This window comes from Panthera tigris, chromosome E3 (genome assembly GCF_018350195.1).
Source record: "Panthera tigris isolate Pti1 chromosome E3, P.tigris_Pti1_mat1.1, whole genome shotgun sequence".
NCBI lineage: Eukaryota > Metazoa > Chordata > Mammalia > Carnivora > Felidae > Panthera > Panthera tigris.
The window spans coordinates 27,240,653-27,268,592 of record NC_056675.1 but is presented as its reverse complement, the minus strand read 5'-3'; the positions used below and the strand labels follow the sequence as shown (position 1 = coordinate 27,268,592).

General features: G+C 43.7%; 2 long non-coding RNA genes across 3 annotated transcripts in view; one reads left to right on the top strand and one right to left on the bottom strand.

Moving 5' to 3' along the window:
- The window catches only part of LOC122234689, a 115,464-nt gene that overhangs the window by 75,194 nt on the left and 12,330 nt on the right, over window positions 1-27,940 (bottom strand). For both annotated transcript variants that reach the window (XR_006212598.1, XR_006212597.1), the window contains exons 4-5: window positions 15,114-15,211; window positions 12,751-12,841 (exon numbers count right to left, since the gene is read on the bottom strand). This is a non-coding gene — a long non-coding RNA (uncharacterized LOC122234689). The remainder of the gene's footprint in view (window positions 1-12,750; window positions 12,842-15,113; window positions 15,212-27,940) is intronic.
- Window positions 348-14,885, top strand: LOC122234690. The gene is made up of 4 exons (XR_006212599.1): window positions 348-438; window positions 1,520-1,677; window positions 13,043-13,169; window positions 14,730-14,885. It is a non-coding gene; the product is annotated as an uncharacterized LOC122234690 (long non-coding RNA).

Sequence of the window (27,940 nt, the reverse complement as noted above, 5' to 3'; positions counted from 1 at the left end):
ACTGTGCCTCACATACAGTAAATGCTCACAAATATTAGCTATTATTCTCCCCGAAGAGTGTGCAGGGATGTGTAATATAATGAGAAACAGATATTTGGTCTCTGCCTTCAGTTCCTGACACAGAGCTCCTAAATCCCTTAGGATTTCCTGGGTAACAGGGGCGTCTTTCATGCTAATCATGGAACTCTCAGCAGGCTCCTAGATGAAGGCCTGGAAAGTCGAAGCTTGGACCTTTCAACCCCATCCCCCACTCATCCAGAGAGACTGAAGTCATAATGGATCATGCCTGTGTGGTAAGACCTCCACAAAAATGCCTAACCGATCGGGTTTGGAGAGCTTCTGGGTGGCGAACACATCCATGAGCCAGGAGGGGGACGCACATCTCCTCCACAGAGACAGAAGCTCTTATGCTCGGGACTTTTTCAGACCTCATCCTATGTAAGTCTTCATCTGACTGTCCATCTGTATCCTTTAGAATATCCCTGAGAATAAGCGAGTAAACAGAAGCAGAGCGTTGGCATTCCCCTGAGCTCTGTGAGTTATTATATGAAGGAGAGGGTTAGAGAAACCTCTGAACCATAGCCAGGTGGTCAGAAGTACAGATGACAATCTGGGACTAGCAACTGGCATCCAAGCGAGGGTGGGGGTGGGCAGTCTGTGGGACTGAGTCTTTAACCTTGGAATCTGCTTTCACTCTGGGTTAGTGTCAGAAATGAAGTGTAGGGGCGCCTGGGTGGCTCAGTCGGTCGAGCGTCCGACTTCAGCTCAGGTCATGATCTCATGGACCGTGAGTTCGAGCCCCGCGTCGGGCTCTGGGCTGATGGCTCAGAGCCTGGAGCCTGCTTCGCATTCTGTGTCTCCCTCTCTCTCTGCTCCTCCCCCACTCACACTCTCTCTCTCTGTCTCTCAAAGATGAATAAATGTTAAAAAAAATTTTTTTAAAAGAACTGAAGTGTAGAAGGGGTGCCTTCCTGGCTCAGTCAGTAGAGCATGTGAATCTTGATCTCAGGGTCATGAGTTCAAGCCCCATGTTGGGCACAGAACTTACTTAAAAATAAATACATAAATAAATAAATAAATAAATAAATAAATAAATAAATAAAGGTATGACCTATTTTCAAAACAAAACAACAACAACAAAAGAACTTAATTATAGGGTACCCAGTTGGTATCTGGAGGGCTAGAGAATTTGTTGGTGTGGGGAAAATGCCCACACACATGGTGTCAGGAGTGTTCTGCGAGTAGAGAAATAGTTTTCCATGAAGTAACATTCCAGCCAGTTTTTGGCTCTGTTAATATGAAAAACGGAAAAGACGAAGTATAGGTATGGAAAGACAAATATAAATGCCCCCTGATTTCCCCTAAGCCTCATAAGCCCAAGGAAAAATGAGGTCATGACCAGTGAGAATTCATATTTCCCTGGCTCTTGATTTCAAATGTAAAATCCAGAACCTTTGGACCCACCTTAACATTTCACATGGTCTGTTGTGCAAACAGCTCTTTTGCCTTCTTCCTACAGCCCTCCACGATGGAAGGTCAGAAACAAGTCCATGGGGCAGGTAAGGGGCAGACAGGACAACCACAGCCAAGGTGTACTGAGCCCTTACTCTGTGCTGGGCTGTATGTTGAGCCCCTCACGTGCTGAACCCTACTGAACCCTCTAAACAATCACAGGAGGTTAGTAGTAATTGTTCTCATTTTTTTAAGTGCATTTATTTTGAAGGAGAGAGAGAGACTGAGCGCATGAGCACAGCATGAGTGGGGGAGGGACAGACAGAGACAGAGAATCCCAACAAGTTCCGTGCGGGGCTCAATCCCACGAACCTTGAGATCATGACCTGAGCTGAAATCAAGTCGTATGTGTAACCAACTGAGCCACGCAGGTGTCCCCTTATTTTTTAGATGTACAAACAAAGCCCCCCAATTTAAGTAACTGGCCCAAGACCATAGAGATAAGAAGTGAGACCAAGAATGTCTACCCTCAAAGCCAGCAGTCTTTATGATTATGTTGTTCTCCTGAGGTACCTTATGTGTTAACCACCATCTCGACTGCCCCTTACAACTCTATCCCCACCGTGGAAATCAACTCATTCAAATAGATGCCTGATGAAACGGCCCATAAGACATGCTCAAATGCTTTGAATCCAATTGGGAGCCAAAAGTAGGCTCAAAATGAGCCACTACATCCCTTTGACATAAATCAGGTGATTCATAAACAATGGAGAAATTGCAAATGAGCTGAGAGCCCAATGGCTTGCCCCAAATCCAAAAGATGCCATTAAAAAAAAATTTAATAGACCTAGAGCAGTCTACTGGGTAGAGAGGCCATTAATATAAGATAAATAATGGCAGTGAGGTGGGTGAGAACAGGCTCATAAATTCTCACTTGCTTATTAAGGGAGGTATCTTTTGGACTCACATTCATAACATATATGACTGCATATAGATGAATTCTAAATGTATGTTTTCCTTAAATACCAAACACTGGCTGCTGTTCCTCCCTGATGCAGAAAAAATTAAGTCATAAAGGAATGAATTAAGATTCTGTTTACTTTCCTATTATCAAAGAGAATACTTCATAGCTAGAGGGGAACTTAACACTTAACTATGTATTCCAACTCCCTCCTAACATACATGAGAACATCTCCACTGTAGGCCAGAGCAGGATTTCAGGTGCCTCAAAATTCAAACACACTAGTGGAGCACAAACACATTTTAATTTTCTCCCTACCACTGACAGCTCCAATCAAGGTATGAGTCTTCTGTTCAAACCCAACAACTGATTAGCCTTAATGACGAATGGACACAGAATCCTAATTCATATTGATTCCAGCCTCGGGCCTCTGCTACTATTTCAGGCCTGAACTTGCACAGTTATTATCCATATTACAAAGCAGTATTGATTGTTTTCCATCTTCATCTGGAACACCAATTGGCCTATCTTTTGAGGACAGATTTTGTTTTTTGAAGGTCATTTGAAACCATTAGGATTATACATGCTGACTCTAGATAAACCAAATAAATATGGCCTAAGATGATGAAAGAAACCACAGATGTGTTTATCCCAGACCGAAAGAGTCACTGCTTTGTGTCCCAGGAGGCCATATGATTTATGGAACAGCTCCCTGTCCAACATGGTGCCCAGGCCATAGAGTAGCAGAGGCTAAGGGGCCTGTGGCAGGGAGTGAGGGGGAACCTTGTAGCTCCCGACTGTGGAAGAAAGCAGCTGGAAGCTCTCAGCTCCCGTGAAGGGCAGACAAGCGTCCATGAGAACCAGGAGACCGAAGCTGTCCTCATGGTTGGAGGCTGAGGATGTGGACGCACTGAAGTGCCTGCAGACCCACAGCCAGCAGCAGCGGAAACAAAGGGGACACAAAGCCACGCTAAGTGGGGACAACAGATGGTGACCCTTCTCCCCACTGGCTGGCATGTCCCAATACTGAGGCTTCACTTCACACCAGGAACTTCAGGCACACCTGCTGAGAAGGAAAGAAAGGAACGCGAGGGAGAGAGAAGCTTGGGTCAACTGAGTAATTTCCAAGAGACTGAATCTGAAGCCTGCAGTGACTTCATTTCCTCTAATGCAATCTCCAGCGCGTGATGGAAATGGATGCTTGAGAGTGAAATTAAATTCAGTTACAGGAAAATAAAGTTCCATTTTCACCCATCTGAGTTTTCTAACTGTGCAAATGCCTGCTGCATAAAATAAGCTGTTAATACCGTCTCTGGCTTAATAACTCTTAGTGGCCGTAGCTTTTGCTATTACTGCTAACTTTTATTGTTGTTGGGTCATTATTATTACGCTATCATCTCCTGGAAGCAGACACAGTATCTTTGGTTTCTGTATCTCCAGTGTGTATCACAGAATACTCTCCTCCGTTCACACGTTGACAAAATGACTCAGATCCTAAATTTATCCCAGCAAGCACACACTGCTATCATTTGGAACCGGGCATCCAGGCAGAAGCCCCACTGGCCCATGTTCCTGAGTGACTGACGAGAGGACTCCAACAAGCAGTGCCAGACAGACAGCAGGGATAAGAAGGAATGTCTGTTGTGCTGAGCCACGGAGATTTCGAGGCTGCCTGTGACCACAGCACAACCCAGCCCATCCTGACTGATGCAAACAGAAATGTGCAACATATTCAACAAGTCTCCAGTCCGTGAAATGCCCTTTCACATCCTTTACGGATTTAATCTTCACCGTGTGTATATTATAGTCAATGAATCCGAAGCTATGATATTAAAGGATCTGTCTCAGACCACATAGTCAGTAAAAGACAGGAGCATCCGAGTCCAGAATCCTAGGCAGCCGGACTGCCCCCAAATTGAGCCCTTCTTGTACCTACTTCTCAACCACACAGTTTACTCTGAATTTCACAGGAGATAGCTGTTTGATTTACATTCCTTTGTAAGCAGTCCTAAAGTAAGTAAGGTTTGGGATAGAGCACAAGGAGGGAGAGCTGACAGTTGGAAGAAATCCAGAATAGAAATGAAAAATCATTACTTTAAAATTGGGGGTAACTCATGGAGAGATGAAAAGCGTCCTGCTTTCCTGTAAGTGGAGATCGGATAAAATGGAGATCAGATAAAAATGAATGACAGAAGTCTTGGCAAAAATGTGGAGCCACTGGAACTCCCACACACTGCCAGTGGGAGTGCAAAACACTTCAATCACTCTGGAAAAGAATCTGGCAGTTTGTAATACAATTAAATAGACCCCTACCCTACCCGGACGATCCTGCCGTTCCAGTCCTAGGCTGATACTCAAGAGAAACAAAGACATTTGTCCGAGAAAAGATTTGTACAAGAATGTTCACAGAAGCTTGATTCACTATAGCTTAACCCCAAGCTAGAAACAATGCAGATATGTCTATGAATAGGAAAACAGATAACTGAGGTATATTCATACATTGTAATACTAATCATCAATAAAACAGAATGAAGTATGGGAAATCATCACACAGATGATTTTCAGAAACATGATGTTGAGAGAAAGGCAGCAGACCCAAAAGAGTATCCACTGTAGGATATGAGTTTATGTCAACAACAAACACAGACAATGCTCATCTACAGTGCTTGAAGTCAGGCAGTGGCTACATCCAAGGGTGGGGGTACTAACCAGAAAAGGTCAGGAGGAATTTTTCTGAGATGATGAACATGTTCATCACTAGATCTGGATGGTGGCTATACAAGGCATACAGCTATGCATAAGCTGTACACTTATAAGATTTGCACATTTTGGGGCACATGGGTGGCTTTGTAGGTTCAGCATCTGACTTCGGCTCAAGGGATGATCTCGCAGTTCCTGAGTTTGAGAGTACGACAGAGTATCAGGCTCTCTGCTGTGAGCAAAGAGCTCGCTTTGGATCCTCTGTGCCCCTCTCTCTCTGCCCCTCCCCCACTTGTATACTAGTGTTCTCTCTCTCTCAAAAATAAATAAACATTAGAAAAAAAATTTTAAATCTTGTGGGCTAAGGCTGAGAGCCAAGTCAGTTTTAGTAACTCATTCCTAAGCGTTATGGAAACACTGAAGTCACTTTTTTCAGACAGCCACCCTGAAGTTCACAGTGAATGGTAGCTGTCAGAAAGGGGAAAGCAGATTTAATTTCCCACCAAAAAAAAGAAAGCAAATTTAACTTTTTTTTTTTTAAACTTTTAATGTTTATTTATTTTTGAGACAGAGAGAGACAGAGCATGAATGGGGGAGGGGCAGAGAGAGAGGGAGACACAGAATAGGAAGCAGGCTTCAGGTTCTGAGCCATCAGCCCAGAGCCTGACGCGGGGCTCGAACTCACGAACCGTGAGATCGTGACCTGAGCTGAAGTCGGACGCTCAACCGACTGAGCCACCCAGGCGCCCCCAAATTTAACTTTCTTATAACTGGAACACTTGGCTTCCCAGCCAGTCTGAGCCCTTGCTGTTCTATCACCCCAGGCAAGTCACTTTTCCTCCCCAAGACTCAGTGTTCTCATCCGCAAAATGGGGATAGTAGCTCCTACGCCCTCACAGAGTTATGAGGATTTAAAATGAGAAAGTGTGTAATACAGAAAGCCACATACAGGCCAACTGCCTGGTTGACTCAACTCACTTTCCAGCTGTTTGCTCAGAGGTTGTGTATACAGAGACTGCATTAAGGGTGAAGACAGGTCCATTTTCAGAAATAAACTCTCCGGGGCCCCCAGCTGGGAGCCTGAATTCACTCATTGACACTGTGGCTATTCAGATGAAGCGAGGTGGAAATAGAGACGCAATGACCCAGCAAATTCTAGAGCCAGGAAGGAAAGCATCAAGGCACACTGGAGAAAAGAAATCAACGGGCTTGGGGCCTGTTTCTGAGGACGGGGGTTGGAGAGGCTGAGTCCGCCATGCTGCCTGCAGTGAAGCTTTCTTCCATCTTTTTCCCACAGAATAAAGACGTGCGCGCGCGCGCACACACACACACACACACACACACACACACACACACACATTGAATGTCAGCGTTTGGAGACAAGGATGGGACATTCTAAAAATCTAGCTTCGAATCTTGTTTCACATGGACACCCAGATTTCTTCCTTTCTCACTGCCCCAGGGCGGCCTATGCAGAAACTTTCATTCATCCCCTTTGGAAACTCACTGTTGTGTCAGATCTCTTCAGACAACAAAAGGAAATCTGAAGGGCTGCTAAGCAAACTGGTGTGGGAGCAAGCCCCAGAAGGACGGTTGTCAGCCTGGGTCTCTGGTCCTGGCCTGCCCCTAACCTGCCATGTGACACAAGTCACCTCATCTCTCTAGACTTCAGTCTGTCTAGCTACGTAACCCCGGTTTGGAGAAATGAATCATTCCAGCTCAGGTAATTTGCGATTTTCGATTTAAAAAAATTGTTAATGGGGGCTGCCTGGGTGGCTCAGTCAGTTGAGCGTCCGACTTTGGCTCAGGTCATGATGTCACGGTTCATGAGTTCAAGCCCCGCATCGGGCTCTGTGCTGACAGCTTGGAGCCTGGAGCCTGCTTCACATTCTGTGTCTCCCTCTCTGCCCCTTCCCCTCTCAGGCTCTCTCTCTCTCTCTCAAAAATAAATAAAAGTTAAAAAAAAATTGTTAACGAAGAAGTGGGAAACTGGCCAATGAAACCATGACTTAAAAAACTGAGTGAGGATATTCTTAATTCACCATTCGCCATTTTTTAAGTCACAAAATGAGATGACAGTGACAGAGCAAGACATGCCTCTTTTGCTCCAAAATGTTACCTCCTTGTGAGGAACAACCACACAATGGTGTCTGCTATTTATTTATTTTTCAGAGAGACACAGACAGAGCTTGAGCGGGGGAGGGGCAGAGAGAGAGGGAGACACAGAATCGGAAGCAGGCTCCAGGCACTGAGCCATCAGCACAGAGCCCGATGCGGGGCTCGAACCCACTGATGGTGAGATCATGACCCAAGCCGAAGTCGGACGCTTAACCAACTGAGCCACCCAAGCGCCCCTGCAATCCACACTATTTTTAATCCATTCATTTTTCACTTCATGTGAAATTAAATCATTTTCATCTTAATTAGAAATTAAAACATTTTAAAATCCTACTCACACTATTCTGTTAAATGAATGCAACACAATTTGTTTAATGAAGACTCTAAATGTGGACATTGGGGTTGTGTACAAGTTTCCTCACCGCCATACACAACCGTGTGGTAAATGTTCATACCTGATTTCTTGCACATACCCTCCTTTATTTTGTCAGAATGAATTCCTAGCATTGAAATCATGGAGGTAAAATCACATATCTTTTTAAGGCGTTGATACACAGGGCCAGATTTTCTCTCGAAGGTTTTGCTGATTTTCGATTCCATCAGTGCGACACGAGTATGTCAATTTCTCCCACATTCTCCCCATCGGTAGGTATTGTCATGTATTGTTACAGATTTATTGTCACATATGTAAGTTGCACTTAGTTTGGCCTTTCAAAATTGCCAATTTGTTAATATCGTATGTCACAACAATGCTTCAGTGTAAAAACGTTTCCTTTCTGTGTCTTTTCTTTCTATATTAATTTGAAATATCCCTTTACATATGAAGAATATTGTCATTCTGGTCCATCGTGTATGTTACAAACATTTTCCCAGCTTTTCATTCACAAAGCAGTTTTAAAACTATTTTTCTCACAGAAAAATGAGTCTGGTTATTTAAAGTTGCTGCCTTTGTCCCACGTAAGAAAGTCCTTCCTTACCACACGATTTTAAAAAGACTCTCTTGTTATTTAACCTAACACTTTACAGTTTGGTTTTAAAATATTTAAATCTTTATTCAAATGAGTTGCCTCTAGGATACAGTAGACATGATAAACGGCTGGGTTTCAATTTTTACTTTCATATACTTTTGCAACACTGGTCTCTGGACGCTGTAAAGTGAGCAAGCACAACTTCTATCACTTGAATTATTATGAAAAATGTATCACCACCTAGGCTTTTATTCTGGAATCTGATAGGTAGGAATCTCACTTTTGTGGGTTCTCTACATGGCTCCTCAGAGGCCCCAACACCCGTTATTTGACTCCGAGCTGAGATCTGGAACACGTGGTGAAAAAGGCCAGAAGGACATGACAGTGAGGGGAAGCAGTGTGGTCAGAGGTAAGAAAATAGCCAGTCGGTTCTGGAAATTTCAGGTCAATCCATGTGATTCAAGTAAAAGGTGTGGATAGAGTCCTCTCAATTTTTGAGGGCATTTTGAGGAGGATACATTTTAAAAATTCAGACTTCAAGAATTAACATTATCATGGGTTGTGACACTCGTTCCCACCTTCTAGAATTCATAACTATTTAAACATTTGCTATGTTTGCTTTATCTTCTGTTAAGAGAAGAAACAGAACCTGATAGAAGTTAAGGTCCTATGGATTATCATTTCCCATTCTACTCTTTCTTCCTGTGTTCATATATTTGATATGCTACCACTTATGTTCCATAAACATACGTATGGAACATAGGGAAACGTAAAGTTATACAGATGACTTTGTGTGTGTGTGTGTGTGTGTGTGTGTGTGTGTGTGTGTGTGTGTTAAGATTAGGTTTGGCCACAAACCTGAAGTAAACCCAGAAGTAAAGGGAAGAGGGGTCTTTAAAGAGAAATATTTATTTCCCTGTCATATTAAAGTCTTGATAGAGAGTCCAGACCTGATGTGGCTTCTTTATGATATCAAGAACCCAGCCTCCTTCCTATCTTATAGCTCCTCCATGCATGGATTCCATTCTAAAATTTATTTCTTGGTCCAAGATGGCTATTCCAGCCCCTGCTATCACATCCTTACTTCAGTCAATAGAAAGGATAGAAGGGGTAGAGAAGAAATAGAAGAAGGAAGAGAGGAGGGTGTTGTGGGTGTCTACCAAAAAGATGTGTTGAAATCCTAACCCCCAGTATCTATCAATGAGACCTTATTTGGAAATGGGTTTAAATGTAATCGAGTTAAGGGGCACCTGGGTGGCTCAGTCAGTTAAGCGACCGACTTCAGCTCAAGTCATGATCTCACAGTCCATGAGTTCAAGCCCCGCGTCAGGCTCTGTGCTGATAGCTCAGAGCCTGGAGCCTGCTTCAGATTCTGTGTCTCCCTCTCTCTCTGACCCTCCCTCATTCATGCTCTGTCTCTCTCTGTCTCAAAAATAAACAAACATTAAAAAAAATTAAAAAAAAATGTAATCGAGTTAAGATGAAGTAACGTGGGTCCTCATGAGAAGAGGACAGACACAGATTTAGACACACAGGGAAGAACGTCATGTGAAGACAAAGGCAGATATTGGAATGATGTGTCTAGAAGCCAAGGAATGCCAAGGTGTTGCCAGCAACACCCAAAGCTAGGGGGAAAGCATGAGACAGATTCTCCCCTGGAGCCAACAAGAGAGCATGGCCGTGCTGGAGCATGGCCGTGCTGGTAGGACTTCCTGCCTCCAGACCTATAAGGGAATATACATTTCTGTTGTTTAAAGCCACTCAGTTTATGCTACTTTGTTATGGCGGCTCTAGGAAACCAGATACAGGAAGCCCATCCCAAGACAAGGAAGAGGAAGGGGAGCAGGAGAGCTGAGAGCTGACCAGCTACCCTGAAGGAAGGTTCTGGGAAGCTGCCAAATTGTAGAGCTCATATCCCACTGAAAGTAGCGAGACATGGCCACAGCTCCCTGCAAGGACATCTTCCTTCCGGATTCCCTGTGCCCAACTCAAATGGTTCTTACAATGGGGGAAAAATGGAAGAACGGTTTTTTCTAAAAAGTTACATCCATGGCATCAACTATGGTGTTCCTTTTGCAACTTAAAAAAAAAAAAAAAACTTGTTTGAAAGCTTTATCCAGGTTGAAATGCGGAGTTCTAAATCACTATATTTAAGAGCGAAATACCAGTCTACCATGCTGATTTACCACCACTAATATTCTAGATACGGTGACGCTTTTTTCATGTTTCTTCTCTTACAAACCTTGCTGTAGTAATGTCATACTATCTCCTGGAACATGGATGGGAGAATTTCCCTAAAGTGTGCACTTACAGGAAGAATGTCCAAGTGCCAGCATATACACATTTTCCATTTTTAAAGGTATTTCCAAATTGTTTTCCATGTATACCCTCTCCTGCAGTATCTCCCACTTTACTACCAACATTTGATTTTATTGGACGTTTTAATTTTTTCCAAAATTATAGGTGAAATAATAAAGTCTACCCATTTTAAGTGTACAGTTAAAGAAGTCTCAACCAGTGCACATCCCCATATAAATACCACCACAACCAGAACACAGAGTATTTCCATCACATAAAGTAATTCCTTCATGCACTCTGAAACAGTCTAAAGCCAACAGATTTGAAAAATGGAGATAAAATGCAAATATGTCTTTAAAAACAACTTAGCAAAACTGACAGAAGAAATATCAGAAAATTTGAATGCTCCTTTAGCTAATAAAGAAATTGTATCTACAGTTGTAATCATAATCCATCCTTCCTGCCCACACACAGACACACACACACACACACACACACACACACACACACACCCAGCGCAAATGACTTCATTAGTGAATTCTTTTGAGGTAAGGAAGAAAAAAACCACCAATCTAACAAAATTCTTAAATTAACGTATCACTTGAAAACAATCTTATTCAAAATCCCAGCAGGTTTTCCGGTGTAGAAAGTGACCACATGATTCTAAAATACATATGGAAATGCAAATGCAAAGGGTCAACAGAGTAGAGATAATCTTGAACAAGAACAAAGTCAGAGGAAAGCTGTCAGGGGTGTTAGTCACATTCTGTGCCTTGATCAGGCAGTGGTCTCGTGGGAGTAATCACTTTGTAAGTTTCAATGAGCTGCTAGCTGGAGGTTTATGCACGTTGCTTTATGTGTGTTATATGTCACTAAAAAATGTTTACAAAACAAAACAACCTCCACAACAAAACCCTCTATTTGCCAGGAGCAAAGGTTTCCCAGCAAGTCTGCATTACTTACACCTGGCACTTTGGTGGGGTGTATTTCAGCAGTAAAAAACATCAGGGCAGGAATCAGCCAGACTCCCTGTCAAATCTGTCCGTGCTGCTTAAGTTGATCAAATGACTTTGGAAAATGGACTGGCAGGTTCTAGCAGTGATGTGGGTACAGCCCAGGACCCTGCAGTTAACCTGCGAGACATACACTCAACAAGAATGAGCTACACAAACAGTCAAAAATTTGCAACAACTCAAGTTCTAAGGCAGGGGAGGGGCGCCTGGGTGGCTCAGTCGGTTAAGCGTCTGACTTCAGCTCAGGTCATGATCTCTCGGCTTGTGAGTTCAAGCCCTGCATCGGGCTCTGTGCTGACAGCTCAGGGCCTGGAGCCTGCTTCAGATTCTGTGTCTCATTCTCTCTCTGCCCCTCCCCCACTTGTGCTCTGTCTCTCAAAAATAAATAAAAATGTCAAAAAAAATTTTTTAATTCAAGTTCTGAGGACGGTCCGACCTTGAGCCAGTCGCTTGACCTCTGTGAGCTCTAGTCTCCACATCTGTCAAGTGGACGTGACAACGCCTAGAGTTGCCTCACAGAACAGGCATGGAAAGCACTCAAGACTAGCACCTGGCATGCAGGACGTACTCCATAAACGACAGCTGATATTTTCATTGGCCTCCTAAATATAGACACCATCGTCCGTGCCCCCAATAAAGTACAAGATGCCTCTCCCGCTACTCCTACAGCCCTGAACTCCCACCCGACCTTGACGTCCACGTTATGTTCACCGAGTGAAACGGCTACGGCAGGAAAGGTTATTCCATTTGAGAAATCTCAGCCTGGCTCTGCACAGAAGTTCCTGGTGGACTAAACGGGGAGGGAGGGGGTGCCGCAGAGCACTGCAGCCCTCCCTGGAAGAGAGCTCGCCCTCCCCTCCCTTGTCTGAGATCACGGCACCCCGATAGGTGGGGCCAAGGCTTCAGGTCACACACCCCGTGCTCACTCCTCCCCCAGGATCGCCAGCCATCACAGAAGTGCCTCTGCTGAGCTCACTCCATCTGGAATCCTCTGGGAAAACAGACACGGATTGCGCACACCACAGAATTAGCCTTTGTATTTCATTGTGTGTCTGTTGAGGCGGTGGTGAACCAGATGTGGTTTTCGGCAGACATGACTTCAAAAGCCGTAAACACACTTATCAGTAAACTGCAGAACACGAGGCAGCCGGCAACAGTCAAGGTCACTGACAGGTGACACGGCAAATAAAGGGAGATTAAAAGCCATGCCTTGTCTGACATGGGCCCATTTGATACTTACCAATGGCGGGATACGGAACACTGCTTACTCTTGATGGGAAGTCATTGAACATAGTGTAATTTCTTGGAAAGTGAGTCCCTGTCATTTTTCTCTGGGGGGAAAAAAAAGGAAAAGAAATAAAACAAAATTCAGGTAGCTCTCTGCCGATGGTCTAGATGTTTTCATTTATGTGTTACTAGCTTTTATGAAGAGTTTGCCACTGGCCAGAGTTTCAGCTAAGATTTTTCCCTTTTTGATCCTCAGGACAAACACATTTATCCTCCTCATTTTAATAATTATTCTTTCTTTCCAGGAGGGGAAACTGAGGCTCGGGAGATTTATGGTAACCTTCCCAAGACAGTCAGTGACCAGCCAAGATGGAACACAGACATTATGTTAGAGCATTTATACGTGATGACAGAGATTTACTTGGGGTGAAGGTGAGCGCATATTAGGAGCACATCTAGATGGCTTGGCTTCCTGGCAGGATGAACAACTGGCATGCACACTGAATCCCACCTATTTTCTGGAACACCATCTTCTCTGCAGTCGAGAAACGTGTGCTGTAAACAATTGCCGGGCATGGTCATTTGCATGCCGGGGTGGTGGAACCCACATCCCTTGATTCCGTGTCTCTATGGGATCAGGGAGGATTTCCGTAAATCAGGCTCTCTTCCATCCCAAATAACACTTTATGTATGCCAAGGAGATGCACTATTTGAAACAGCCCATTTGCCTATTCACGTTCTTCACCCACAAATCTGTTACTAAGTGTAGATTTTTAAAAAACCAGTTTGAGGGATGCCTAGGTGGCTCAGTCGGTTAAGCGTCCGACTCTTGGTTTTGGCTCAGGTCACGACCTCATGGTTTCGTGAGTTTGATTCCTGCATCGGGCTCTGTACTGGCAGCACAGGGCCTGCTTGGGATTCTGACTCCCTCTCTCTCTTCCCCTCCCCCACTCATGCTGTCTCTGTCTCTCTTAAAATAAATAAATAAAATAAACTTAAAAAAAAAAAAAACAGCTTGAAAATCAGGTTTAAACCACAGGCCACATCCACTAAGAATAAACCAAATTAAAAGGATAGGACTCTCAGGGCACCTGGATGGCTCAGTCTGTTAAGCATCCAACCCTGTGTTTCGACTCGGGTCATGATCTTAGGGTTCGTGATTTCAAGGTCTGCACCAGGCTCTGTATTAACAATGAGAAGGCTGATTGGGATTCTCTCTCTTCCCCTCTCTCTGCCCCTCCCCTGCTCACTCTCTGTCTCTTTCTCAAAAATAAAGAGATAAACTTAGAAAAAAAACTTTTAGTGATAGGACTCTCCAAATATTTGGTGTCCTAAGTAAGTTTGAGCCAGACAGATGTTAAGCTGGAGTTACCCCTTTGAGTTTTAAACAGATTTGGCCTAAGCTGCCATCCCAAGTCCTGTGAGTCTAACATCCCAGGATTTCTGTGGAATCCTCAGCGTTTATATTCCTCTTGATTACATCTGCCTATAAATTCCTGATTCCCCTGCCCCCCTGCCGCCCCTGTTCCTCTCCTTGTCACTTACATTTTACATTTTATCTCTCAAGCCTGTTCTCTCCTCTCTGCACTGTGTGGACCCAGAGAGTCACAGCTTCCTTTTCTGGCATTCCTTAATATGTCTGTCATTGTCAACACTTTGAAATGACCAAGAGAGTTTCCTCTGTAGCTCTCATCAACACCTGCCATACTGTGTATTTTTTTTTTTTTTTTTGCTTGCATTTTTTTCTATCTGCCTCCCTTGGCAGAACTCGTGTGCCATAAGGGTGGTGATTTTGCCTATTGTGTCGTCTCCTGGATCCCCAGCACCTAGAACAGAGAAGCACATAGTGGGGGGCCAATGCAACGTGTTGATGGAGTAAAGCAATCAGCGAAGACACTTTCCATTTAATTAAAGTTTTCTTTTCAGGAGCAGTGTCAACATGATCACCTCGAAGTATAATTAAGTAATTAGGGTGAAATTTTGATATTACAGAGAAAGCAACCCATGGGCAACGTTACACTGGAGAAGAACTCATGATCTGGGCTAGAATCCAAAGACTTCTGCCAAAAAAAAAACAAAGTAAAAATACTAATAATTTTAGATCGGCTGGAGGTTGAAACGATCATATGTTGGCTATCTGAGGATAAATAAAATGTGTTATTAAATTAATTTCACCTGTTCGGTTTACTTTTTAATGCGACTATTAGAAAACTTTAAATATGTATGTGACTTGTATTGTGTTTCTATTGGATAGCACTGTTCTAGACTCTCTTGCTTCTCTTACATAGACATATGTGTGCCTATATGTTGTTTGTTCAAATAAGAGCACATTACACTACTGTTTTACACATCTGCTGTCGTTACTTAACAACTTACCAGGAAGATTTCCACACGCCAGGAAAATTAGATTCTCATCGTGAGTGTTAACAGCTCCAAAGTATAACACTGAGCCAGCGCCCCAGAATTTATTTCACCTATAACAGAAATTTTCGAGGCTATTTGTTTTTTTCCTTTTCTTCTCTTCCCTTTTTTCTCTTCTCTTTTTCTCTTTTTTATTGGTACATAATGCCCCGTGACGTCGCATTACTTATGGACTTGTTCCGTTACTTCCCTAGGATAAACTTCTAAGATATATTTAGGGCTCACGGGAAAACCAACTTAGTGACATGCTCCTTGGACCAGCAACTTTATGAACACGGGATACTGTGAGACAAAGCAGCAGAGTGACCTCAAAGGCCTCTGACCAACCACTTCGAGATTCAGATGCACGTAGCCCCGGGACACAAGGAACAGTGTAATGGGTGGCTGGACATATAGGCCCTGGAGGCAGACAAGCCAGGCTCTGATCTCAGTTCTCTGTCATTTCTAACTGCGTGACTTCCAGGTAGTTTTGTAACCTCTCTGAGCTTCGGTCTCATAGCAAAGAAATAGTAGTAATTGCACCTCCCGTGTAAGATTGTTACTCTTAGGACTGAATGAAATGCCATGTGTAATTGTTCAACATGGTACCCAGCTCTTGGTAAATTTTTGGTAATTATTCACATCTGTGAGATCTTGTTTGGATATGCCAATCAACACACGCATATACGCACACACATACACACATGCATGCACACAGATTTCTGCATTTTAATCATACTCTCCCTTCTCTCAACTACTTTTTTTCAAACAGAGATCTATTTGCTAAAATAAATTGAAATGGGTAAAGAATATGAGGCACAATTTATACTAGATATATCTGCAATTACTAACTCTGAATTAAACATATCCCTTCATGAATAATGAAGCAGAAATAGGCCAAAGGAAAAATGAGATAAGATCTTAAATCCATGTATTTTTAATTGCTTCATTATCTAAAATTTGCTATGAATAGCACTGGATACAGTTTGCTGTTTAAAGCACAAAAAGAAATAAGAATTTTCAGCCAAATCACAAAAGGCTATCAAAAATTAATTTTGTGTGCTGTGATCATTGAAAATGTAAGTGATTTTGAGGCAGAGTGACATTAAAAAATACCATTTATATGCTAATAATAAATGTATTTTCTTCATTTTGATGCAAAATAAATTTTATTTTCATTTTAATGAACTGTAATGAATTATAAGCTTTTTCCTCTTATATCTGGGTAAAAGTTTGGGACAGATAGCAGAAGGTTGGCAGATGACAGGCAGAAGTTCTGAGAGGGAATGAAAATGGGGCAGGTCCCACAGGCTGGGTACCGAGCTCCTAAAACTGCATGGGAACCTTTGGAGTTGAGGTAGTTTTCTCTAGGTTTCTAGAAATTTCAAATAGTCAGACTGACCTCAGAGGTGGCCACCTACCCATTGGTGCCATACTAGAGAAAGGTATCTATGAACTATATTGAATTAATCATCCTTTATTTCTTATGTGGAGTGATATTCACATTCTGGAATTTGAAAGAGAGTACAGCTATGGGATTCCTGGCACAGGGAACACTCTCTGAAGGACAGTTTTCAACAATAATATTTATTATTTATCAAAGCCTTACTCTTACCTGGCACTTTGCTAAGTATTCAATCCATGCTTCTCTCTACTCTTCATGACAGCCCTAAGCAGTTAGCATTATTATAATCCCCATGTTACAGACAAGAAAATTGAACCTCAAAGGATGTAAGCCATTTCACAGACTGTCAATTGTAGAGTTTAGATTTGAACTCATATCTGTCTAGGAGTTAAGGGCAATACATTTACTTATGTGTAACGTTGACTCCTTTTTAAAAAGAAGAAATAGAAAGAATGTTAACGTTGAACCCAATTAAATGAATTGCAAATGTTACAATTTCAGGCATCCGTGAGAAAAATGCGCATGGGGAGGACAGGAAGAAGGACACTGGGGGGTCCTAGGATGTCACTGTCCATTCTTCCTCCAGGATGCAGGAACCTGCTGAACACCTCACCTGTGTCCTGGCTAAGTGAAAGCCTAATTAGTTATTTTGCCAGATCTGAAAGGATAGAGTGCCCGAGACTTTCACACACACACACGTCGGGGCGCTGGGGAAAAACACCCAGAGCCCTGCTTGGCTGGGAGGCCCTTCATTCTTCACTGAGGAGCTGACACATTAGTCTCTCACATCGGACTTCTTTGAAGTGGGGAGCCAAGATTCCAAATTCATTTCCGTGTCTCCCCTTAGATCTTGGATCGCCTTTGCTGACTTGGTTGTTGATGCTAATTCCCTTTAACCAGGGTCTCTTTAAATGGGACCTTGTGAGTTATGGAGCAGTAATTCACCCCTTCAGAACTAGTGGACCCAAGGCCACAGGCTGGCTCCTATTAAATGGAAAGGTCTGAATTATTATCCTATAATTCACCTCTTGGAAGTGTCTTAATTCAATTACACCGTGTCCCTGAATGACTATTAAAAGAAATAGAAAAAGGGTTCTGGATCTTTTTTGTTACAATCCAAAGTAATTTGCAGGGCCAGGGAGTTCTCTCGAGTTGTTAGGAAATTAAACAAAAAGATGAAAGAAAGTCACCTCTTATCACCTGGCAGGGCTGCACTGTGGACAATCAGTCGTGCTTTAACCCATGGGAACGTGGCAGGGGTCACAGCAATCAAGTGTCTCCTCTGTGACCAACTAAATCCTTCTGATTTATATCATCCCCCTCTTCTGATTGTTGAACTGTCCTCCTAGTAAGTCTGAGTTAAGACGTGTTCTATTCTGTTATTACCTACCCCCTAGGACAACGTAAGCCTCTGCATAATAAATGCAGATGGCTAAGGCTGGGTGACCAGACTAGCTTCAAGAGAAGCAAAGATAATCCAGTTTCGGCAATAACCAAAGAACCTGAGATTCCCTTGGGTCTTGGTTTGGGTTCTCCCAGCAGCAGACACCCGAGACAAGGATTCATACACGCATAGTTGATGTGAGAGGGGAACGCAGTGAGAATGGAGGGAAGGACACCAATTCAGGGTATCGAGTGAGATACTCCTACAGACAACTGAGGTTCAGGCCCGCTGGGGAGCCCTAGGGAATGGTGTGGCGGGGAGCGGTAGGGGGTGGCTGTATTTATTACCAACTTCCCTCAGGCACAGGATGCAAGCTGCTCAGGAAAACAACACATGGGCTAACTTTGTCCCTGCTGTCCTCATGCACTTGAGGCATTTAGGATTCTCATTTGGCCATCCGATGGGCTTTGTTCCACTTCACGTACATGGATATGGTCGAAAACTACAAAAAGCCTTTCTAAAGCTCAGAAACACTCATCCTCAGCTCCAAGCCACATCTATCGGTCAAAAAAAGGTACAGATAAAAGCCTGTACACTTCCAGGCTCAAATCCTCCCGTGGAATCGTGAGCAATTATTATTTGTCACGTGATAGTGAACAGCTACTACCGAGACACCTGGGTTTCTCATCTACAAAAGGAGGCAGCATTTCCCAGGGTGCTGTGGGAAGCAAGCAACCTTGCTCAGGCCCTTACCTTGGTTGGACGCCTAACACACAAATGGCCCCTGTGAGCCAATGGGGTTGGATGAGCCTTTGCTTTGGGGATGGGTGGGAATGCCATTTCTCCTGAATTGGGCAGGTCTTCAGTTCATCCCCCCTCCCCCTTAACCTGGTCCATTTCTAACCTTCTGGCCAAGTTTACTTTCATATGCAGAGAGCAGATGGCTCCCAAGAACCTAAGTAGAGATCGCCCTCTGATGACTCACAGACCACATGGAGGGAACATATATGGTTTTAGACATCCTGCATGTTAAAATAAATGAATGTATTTACGACTTCAGATTTCTACTGAAATGTCAAAAGGTCTTGCCATACTCACACTGGGTCCAAATGCCATTCTGCAGCATTGGCTAGACGTGAGGGACAGATACTTCCAGCCTGGGTGAGCCCCCGCCCAGTGTCTCCCAGTTCCCATGACTCCCTATTTCAAATGGCCTGCTTTCTGCCTTCCAATTACCTGCCTGGCCTCTGTAGGCATTTTTGACTTTATAACAACTGTTCTAGTTTTTTTGACCAGAAACAGATGCTCTAGACATACTCCTGCATAACAACAAAGGTCTATCCAAAATGTTGATCTTTCACCTCATTTTAATGAAGACTACTGAAACGTGAGTCATATAATCAGCTATGAATACAGTATGCAGAAGGATGGATGTTGCTGCTGCTTAGGATATACTAAGGCGGTGATTCTGGTTTGGAACAGGAAGCTGTGCTCTACCAGCAAGAATTAGAGAACCAGGCTGGGCAGTCATGGGACTGAAGGAATGAACGGGCACAAAGCTACCAATCTCAAACGCGCAGCCCACAGAGATGAGATAAGGCAGGCGCCCGTGCTCTAGTCTAATAGGCTTGTAATTGGCTGATCTCCATCTGCCTCTCGTGAACAGGGCATCCTTTGTACCTGGGGTGGTTACAGACATGGAAATGAGGGGCTGTGGGTGGTGATTACTTAATAAGGAAGAGTGGTGGGCATGCGGTGGAAAATCACTTCTGCGGAAGCATAAAGGAAACAGGTCGGCGCTTTGCGATGTCTGGACAGGAGAGGGCCATCCCTGAGCTTCTGGCCCATCTGCTCATTTTCAGAAACTTGCTGACCTCACCAACAGATTCCGTCCACGGGCATGTTCTGTTTAGCACAGATTTCCCAACCTCAGCAATTAGTGACATTTGGGGCTGGATCACGCTCTGTCGTTGGAGGGTGTCCTGCACATTGTGGGACTGTAGCTGCATCCTTGGCCTCCGTCTCCACCTGTGTGCTGTCTCCTGGTAGTAGCCCCCTGCCCAGATATGAAACCACAAATACCTCCAGACATTGCCACCAAGGTCCCCTGGGAGGCAAAATCACTCCTAGTAATGAACCACTGGTTTTAGCCTGTGCAGCATTTATTTTTTCAAATGAGTGGACTCTCTTTCAAAATTAAGGACTACCGCTTTAAATTTTAACTTCTGGTCTCTCTAGGAGACGTTCAAATGAGTTAGCAGCACTGGATCCAGCCCCTTTCCTTTCCCTCTACATCTTGGCCTCCATTACCCCTCTAACCCCACGTCCTGTCCTTCTGCCCCACACCAATTCCTCCTCTCTACTCACTCTCCTCCAGTCACACAATTTCCTTTTCAGATGTGCTCCTGCCTCAGGGCCTTTGCACTTGCTATTACTACTACCTAGACAGCTTTTCCCCAGATATGAGCTTTTGCCCTGCTCCTTGCTTCCTTCACGTCTTCATCCAAGCATCACTTTCTTGGTGGCCATTCTACCTACAATTTCAACACTTCTCCCCACAGAAAATTCCCTATCCTCGTTCCCAATTTTATTTTTTGTCATTAGCATTTATCTAAGAGGTTATATAAGCACCGGTCTTTACTCAACATCTTGATGTTTTTGCATTCATTTTATCTTTTAAAATATACTGCATTGCAATATTATTTATCACGATCGCTGCGTTTTTTGCCATCCTCTCCTAAATTTTGCAAAGCATGTGCCTCATCTGTCTCACCCTAGTCCTGGCACTATTACATACATTGACTTATTTATCTTGCTTATTGTGTGTCCACCTCCAGCACAATGAAAGCTCCCTGAGGATGAGGCTGTTTTTAATCTACTTTGTGCACTGCATTAGATTCGGGCCTGGTATACAATATGGGTACAATACATAACTAAAAAATGAATTAACGAATTCCTGCCAGGCAATACTTAACTGCTGCTAAGATCCAGAATCCCAGTTTTATTCCTAAATTCAGCCATTCATTCGTTCTACAAACACATACAGGACACCCACTAAGTGCCAGGCACTGTGCTAGGTCCCAGGAAGGAAGAGGTGCGTGAGTTCCACCTGTCCTACAGCTCAGGGCTGGACGGGAGCCAATTACACTTTAGAGAAGTGCATGCTAGGATAGAGAGAAGCAGGAGGGTAGAACTTGAACGTGGAGGAGCTGGGTCACACATCATCCCGTAACCGTCGGAGTAGATGCAGCACAGAAGGTTTCCATCAGCACTGCGTGGAAACTAGCACTCTAGTTTCCTGGGACCAAAGTTCTTCCCAAAGATCAAGAGACACAGTCTCTTTTTCCACGAATATTTACTGAGTATTCATTAGCAGCAAATCACTCTTGCAAACCCTAAGAATACCAAATAGCTGGAAAGGGGAACCCAACTTAGATTTAGGACCCAACCCCAACTGAGAATCGGTAGAGCTTCCCTGAAGACACAACATTTGAGTACTCTAAAAATGAGCTGACTAAAAAAAAAAAAAAAAAAAAATGGAAAGGAGAGGGGGCAATCCAGGCAGAGCATAAAGTGCAAAAGCCCTGAGGTGGGAAGGAGCTAACAGCAGACCAATGGCACTGAATTGCAGACGGCAAGGTCTGAGTGAGATGTGATGGAGATGCACAGGTAGGCAAAGGGTAAGCCTTACAGGATGCTTTGAGCACATTAAGCATCCTGAACTTTATCCGTGGGGTCTGAGAAAAGAAACCATCTGCCCTCAGCCTGGACACTGAGAACCAAAACTACGTTTTACTGTCTACCTGAACATGAATTTGTGCTACTCCTCTGACTTCGTTAGCATGGCTGACCCCCTCCCCCACCCCTCTGGCCCCTGCCAGGAGGCTCCTGCCTGGGCAAATGATCTGATATCCATTATAAGAACTACAGAAAGGGGCGCCTGGGTGGCTCAGTCGGTTAAGCGGCTGACTTCGGCTCAGGTCACGATCTCATGGTCCGAGAGTTCGAGCCCCGCGTCGGGCTCTGTGCTGGCAGCTCAGAGCCTGGAGCCTGTTTCAGATTCTGTGTCTCCCTCTCTCTCTGCCCCTCCCCTGTTCATGCTCTGTCTCTCTCTGTCTCAAAAATAAATAAACGTTAAAAAAAAAAAAAAGAACGAGAGACTCATCAGCTCTTCAGTGGGAAATACCAAGTTTATACTCACGTTTAATCCCTCCCCTCAAATCCACCGCTCAGTATATGCACCAACCCTGAACTCTTGCATTATTGTCCTTACCGAGTCCTAACCAAGCCCCCACTTTGAAATACCCCATCTTAAACTTCCAGGTCTCATTAAATTCTGACCTTGCCTTCCCTGCTCCATCTGAGACCCTGCCACCATTTGGCAGGGTGGGGGTGCTTTTGCTTACCGCCACAGGCGGTCCCACCCCTCTCTCTCTCATCAACAGGTTGTGTTTGTGATATTAAGGGAGGGCGTCAGACCCGAGCCATGGAGGAAAGGTGAACAGGGAAATGACAAACAGGTGCAACAAGTCTGACACAGAATGAAGTCCAGAGAACATCTAGAAAGGGAACACTACTTGTAAATGGCATCCGGTTTTTCATAGCCATCTCCAAGCCACCTAAACAATCGGGAAAGAGCAGACAAAGCAAGTGGGGGACAAAGAAAACAAAAGCCAGGCAGGAGGCCTTGGTAAAAAGGGAAGGAAGTCCAGGAACAACGCCACCACACCCGTTGTCCTGCTTCTCTCCAGCAGAACCCAGGCACCAAATTCCTTAAAGATGTTCTTAAGTCACTTGCTTAACATACACACTGGAAACCGCACAGGCTTGGTTTTGTCTTTAATGAGGGGAAACTGCACCATAATTTTGTTTAGTCATTAAAATGCTCTATAGCAAATCTTGTCAACAAGAACAATTTAAAGGATTTTCATCAGTCTTAGTCAATGTCGAACAAGGTAGAGGTACAGCCTCTGCAACGAGACAAGTGAGATGTGAGAGGCCGAGACAGGCGGCCTGAGAGTCCTGCATCCGTTGCTGAGAGCGGTTTCCGCTCCACTTGCTTTTTCTGCTGTTCCAGCTTGCCAGTTTTCACATCCATCACCATGTCCAACTCCGCTTACACAACAAAGTCATTCCGGGGGGTCTACAGGCATGTGTGTATGTGCACAGGCAAGGACAGGAAGGCAGAAACCAGGAATAGGTGGTATTACCCACACAGCAGGCAGACACTCTCTCTGGATTTAATTGTAAAAAGAAGAATCGTCCCTTACGTGTCTTTGTCTCCCACAAGATGCTACAGTCCATGAAAATCCTGTAAGAATTAGAGACCCCTGAGTGGAGGGAGAGCCCGCGATGCATTGCAGAAAGTGGACCATTAGAGTATCACCCTGATCGACTGTCCAGCCCAGCTCTCTCTCCTGCATGTTACAATGTCAGACACCCATTCACATCTGTACCTGTTAGAACGCTTTTGCCAGCAATGACACACATCCCAACTCAGACTGGTTTAAATGACATTTTAAAGGAAAGGACAGTCGCAAAATGGAGTCACTTGTGCTAAGCCCCACATCAGCAAACTAAGATTTAACATGTGACCCACATGCAGTTTCAGCCTCCTCCAGGAATATAACCTTTAACCAGTCAAATTAAAATTATCTGGTCAGCACGAGTGAGGTAATCTGCCTGACACCTGCCTTTCCCCCAAAGGAAGGTGACACTGCCTCAAGCAATCTACTCTTTGCCAGAAACTTCCTTTTTTCTTTCCCCTTTTGCTTATGAAAGCCTTCCATTTTATACAGTTCCTTGGAGCTCCTTTCGAGTTTCATGGGACCAAAACTTTTCCCAAAGATCAAGAGACACAACCCCGAAGAGCCAAAGCAATCTTGAAAAAGAAAACCAAAAGCAGGAGGGATCACAATCTCGGACTTCAAGATATATTACAAAGCTGTAATCATGAAGACAGTATGGTACTGGCACAAAAACAGACATTCAGATCAATGGAACAGAATAGAGAACCCAGAAATGGACCCACAAACATATGGCCAACTAATCTTTGACAAAGCAGAAAAGAATATCCAGTGGAATAAAGACAGTCTCTTTAGCAAATGGTGCTAGGAAAACTGGACAGTGACACGCAGAAGAATGAACCTGGACCACTTTCTTACACCAGACACAAAAATAATCTCAACATTGGGGCGCCTGGGTGGCTCAGTCGGTTAAGCGTCCGACTTCGGCTCAGGTCATGATCTCACGGTCTGTGAGTTCGAGCCCCGTGTCGGGCTCTGTGCTGACCGCTCAGAGCCTGGAGCCCATTTCAGATTCTGTGTCTCCCTCTCTCTCTGCCCCTCCCCTGTTCATGCTCTGTCTCTCTCTGTCTCAAAAATAAATAAACATTAAAAAAAAAATTAAAAAAAAAAAATCTCAACATGGATGAAAGACCTCAATGTAAGACAGGAAGCCATCAAAAACCTCGAGGAGAAAGCAGGCAAAAACCTCTTTGACCTTGGCCACAGGAACTTCTTACTCAACACGCAAAAATGAACTATTGGGACCTCATCAGAATAAAAAGCTTCTGCACAGTGAAGGAAACACTCAGCAAAACTAAAAGGCAACCAACAGAATGGGTTAGTATCCAAAATCTATAGAGAACTTTTCAAACTCCACACCCAAAAAACAAATAATCCAGTGAAGAAATGGGCAAAAGACATGAATAGACATTTCTCCAAAGAAGACATCCAGATGGCCAACTGGCACATGAAAAAATGCTCAACATCACTCATCATCCAGGAAACACAAATCAAAACAATGAGATACCACCTTACACCTGTCAAAATGGCTAACATTAACTCAGGCAACAACAGATGCTGGTGAGGATGCAGAGAAAGACGATCTCTTTTGCACTGCGGCTGGGAATGCAAACTGGTGGAGCCACTCTGGAAAACAGTATGGAGATTCCTCAAAAAACTAAAAATAGAACTACCCTATGATCCAGCACTACTAGGTATTTATCAAAGGGATTCAGGTGTGCTGTTTTGAAGGGGCACACGCACCCCCATGTTTATAGCAGTGCTATTGATAATAGCCCAAGTATGGAAAGAGCCCAAATGTCCATTAATAGATAAGTGGATAAAGATGTGGTATATATATATACAATGGAGTATTACTCGGCAATCAAAAAGAATGAAATCTTGCCATCTGCAACTATGTGGATGGAACTGGAGAGTATTATGCTAAGTGAAATTAGTCAGTCAGAGAAAGACAAATATCATATGACTTCACTCATATGAGGACTTTAAGAGATAAAACAGATGAGCATAAGGGATGGGAAACAAAAAATAATATAAAAACAGGGAGGGGGAACAAAACATAAGAGACTCTTTAATATGAAGAACAAACAAGAGTGTTACTGAAGGGATTGTGGGAGGAGTGATGGGCTAAATGGGTAAGGGGTTTAAGGAATCTACTCCTGAAATCATTGCACCATGTGCTAACTTGGATACAAATTATAAAAAAATAATTAGATAAAAAAAAAAAGTCAAGAGGCACAGTCTCTTTTTCCACAAACATTTACTGAGGATCCATTAGAAGCAAATCACTCTTGAATACCCTAAGAATGATAAGAAATTATCATTTGATCAAATTGTCACTTAGATGCCCCACCATAATCTTCAGCTGAATGCATCTAAATCAAGCCTCATGACAGAGTCTGCAACATGTGGATTCTGGGACCAGACAGTCTAGATTTGAAATCCCATCTCTGCCACTTACTAACTGTGTGATCTTGGGAAGCCACTTACCCCTGTACCTTAGGCCTCCATTTGGAAAATGAGCATCATGATGTTCACTCCACTCCTGGGTTGCTGAATGATTGTAACCTGTCCAAGAATGGTGCTTAGTAGACAGTGAGCTCCATATGCATTTGAGTCTTATTTAACCCCTGAAAGCCACACCCAAACTTGAATCTCCTTTTGGGATTCATCTCAGAAAATGGCACCACCCTCTGCCCAGGCACCAACACCAGACTAGACTACATCCCACAGTGCTCTCTTTCTTACATTATTTATGACAAATCCAATTTTAAATGGTTATTTGGGGGGCACCTGGGGGACTCAGTCGGTTAGGTGTCTGACTTCAGCTCAGGTCAGAATCTCATGGTTTGTGATTCTGAGCCCTGTGTTAGTCTCTGTGTTGACAACTCAGAGCCTGGAGCCTGCTTCAGATTCTTTGTCTCCCTCTCTCTCTGCTCCTCCCCCCGCCTCCCTCCTATCCTCCCCTTCTCTGTCTGTCAAATATATAAACTTTAAAAAAAATTTTTAAGTAAAAAAACTGGTTATTTGTTTATTATGAGTTTAATGTCTGTTCCTCTCTCCCACTCAACTCTAAGATCTAAGGCAGTTGAGACTCTGTGCCCTGTTTATCAGTGACTGGCACACAGTACTAAATGAACGAGGAAATGAAACATTTGGAGGTCTCATGAACCGTGAACAATTAGAAACTTTTAAGAAGTTATGAAAATTGAAATAGATGATGATACATGGAGTGTGATATTGTGATTTGTAATAAGAAATATATATTTGGTCTTCGTCCTCATTTCTGGCATAGAGCTCCTAATACCTTTATAATTTTTAGTGTTAAGAGTGATCAGGTGTCTTCTCTTATGTTAATGAGGTAGTTGTTGGGTGTGTCTAAGGATGGGGGCCGGTTGCCAGTAGACCAGCCCTGTGATCAGAGGTTTGAAACTGTCAGTCCCCACTTCCCACGCCCCCCCAACCCAATCCAGGAAAGGGAGAGGGGCTCAAGATTGAGTTCCATCACCAAAGATCAGAATTAATCATGCCTCTGTAAAGAAGCCTCCATAAAACCCCAAAAGGACAGGTGTGGAGAGCTGGGTTGGTGAACATGTGTACCTGTGCCCAGAGAGCGCTTGGAAGCTCTGCACCCTTTCCCCACACCTTGCCCTATGTATCTCTTCCCTTTGGCCATATCCTTTTATGATGAACTTATGATCTACTAAGCAAAATGTTTCTCTGAGTTCTGTGAGCTGCTCTAGCAAATTTAACAAACCCCAGAAGAGGGTCAATGGAACCTCTGACTTACAGCCAGTTGGTTAGAAGTACAGGTAACAACTTGGGTTTGCAACCGGCGTCCAAAGTGGGCAGAAGGGGCGGAGGAGGACAGTCTTGTAGGACTGAGCCCTTACCCTGTGGGATCTGATATAGACAGTGTCAGAATTAAGCTGAATTGTAGGACATCCAGCTGGTGTCTGCGAATTCTTTGTTGGTGTGAGTCAATCTCTCTCTCTCTCTCTCTCTCTCTCTCTCTCTCTCACACACACACACACACACACACACACACACCTGATTGGTGACCAGAACTCTTTCAGGGGGAAAAAAGTCATTCAATGCTTTGCTTGATGACACAGCCTGGAAAGGCAGAAGATGTTGTGTGTGTACAACTAAGATTACCTTTGTCTGGTCTGCTTGACTACTTTTTCTTTAGGATGATAGGGAAACAATGCTTAAAAATGTGACTTGAAGCCATTGGACAGGTGGAGTTGGGAGAGGCTGGAGGAGGGGGGAAAGGGCACAGTTTCCAAAAGAAGAAGGCTGCCCATGTCATTGGCAACTACATGGATGGAACTGGAGGGTATTATGCTAAGCGAAATTAGTCAGAGAAAGACAAATATCATATGATTTTACTCATATGAAGACTCAAAGACACAGAACAGATGAACACAAGGGAAAGGAAGCAAAAATAATATAAAAACATAGAGGGAGACAAAACATAACAGACTCTTAAATGTGGAGAACAAACAGGGCTACTGGAGGGGTTGTGGGAGGCGGGATGGGCTAAATGGGTAAGGGGCACTAAGGAATCTACTCCTGAAATCATTGTTGCACTATATGCTAACTTGGATGTAAATTTTAAAAGATAAAATAAAATAAACATATATATGAAGAAGAAGAAAGAAGAAAGAAGAAGAAGAGGAAGAAGGCTGCCCAGAAGGTCATGTGA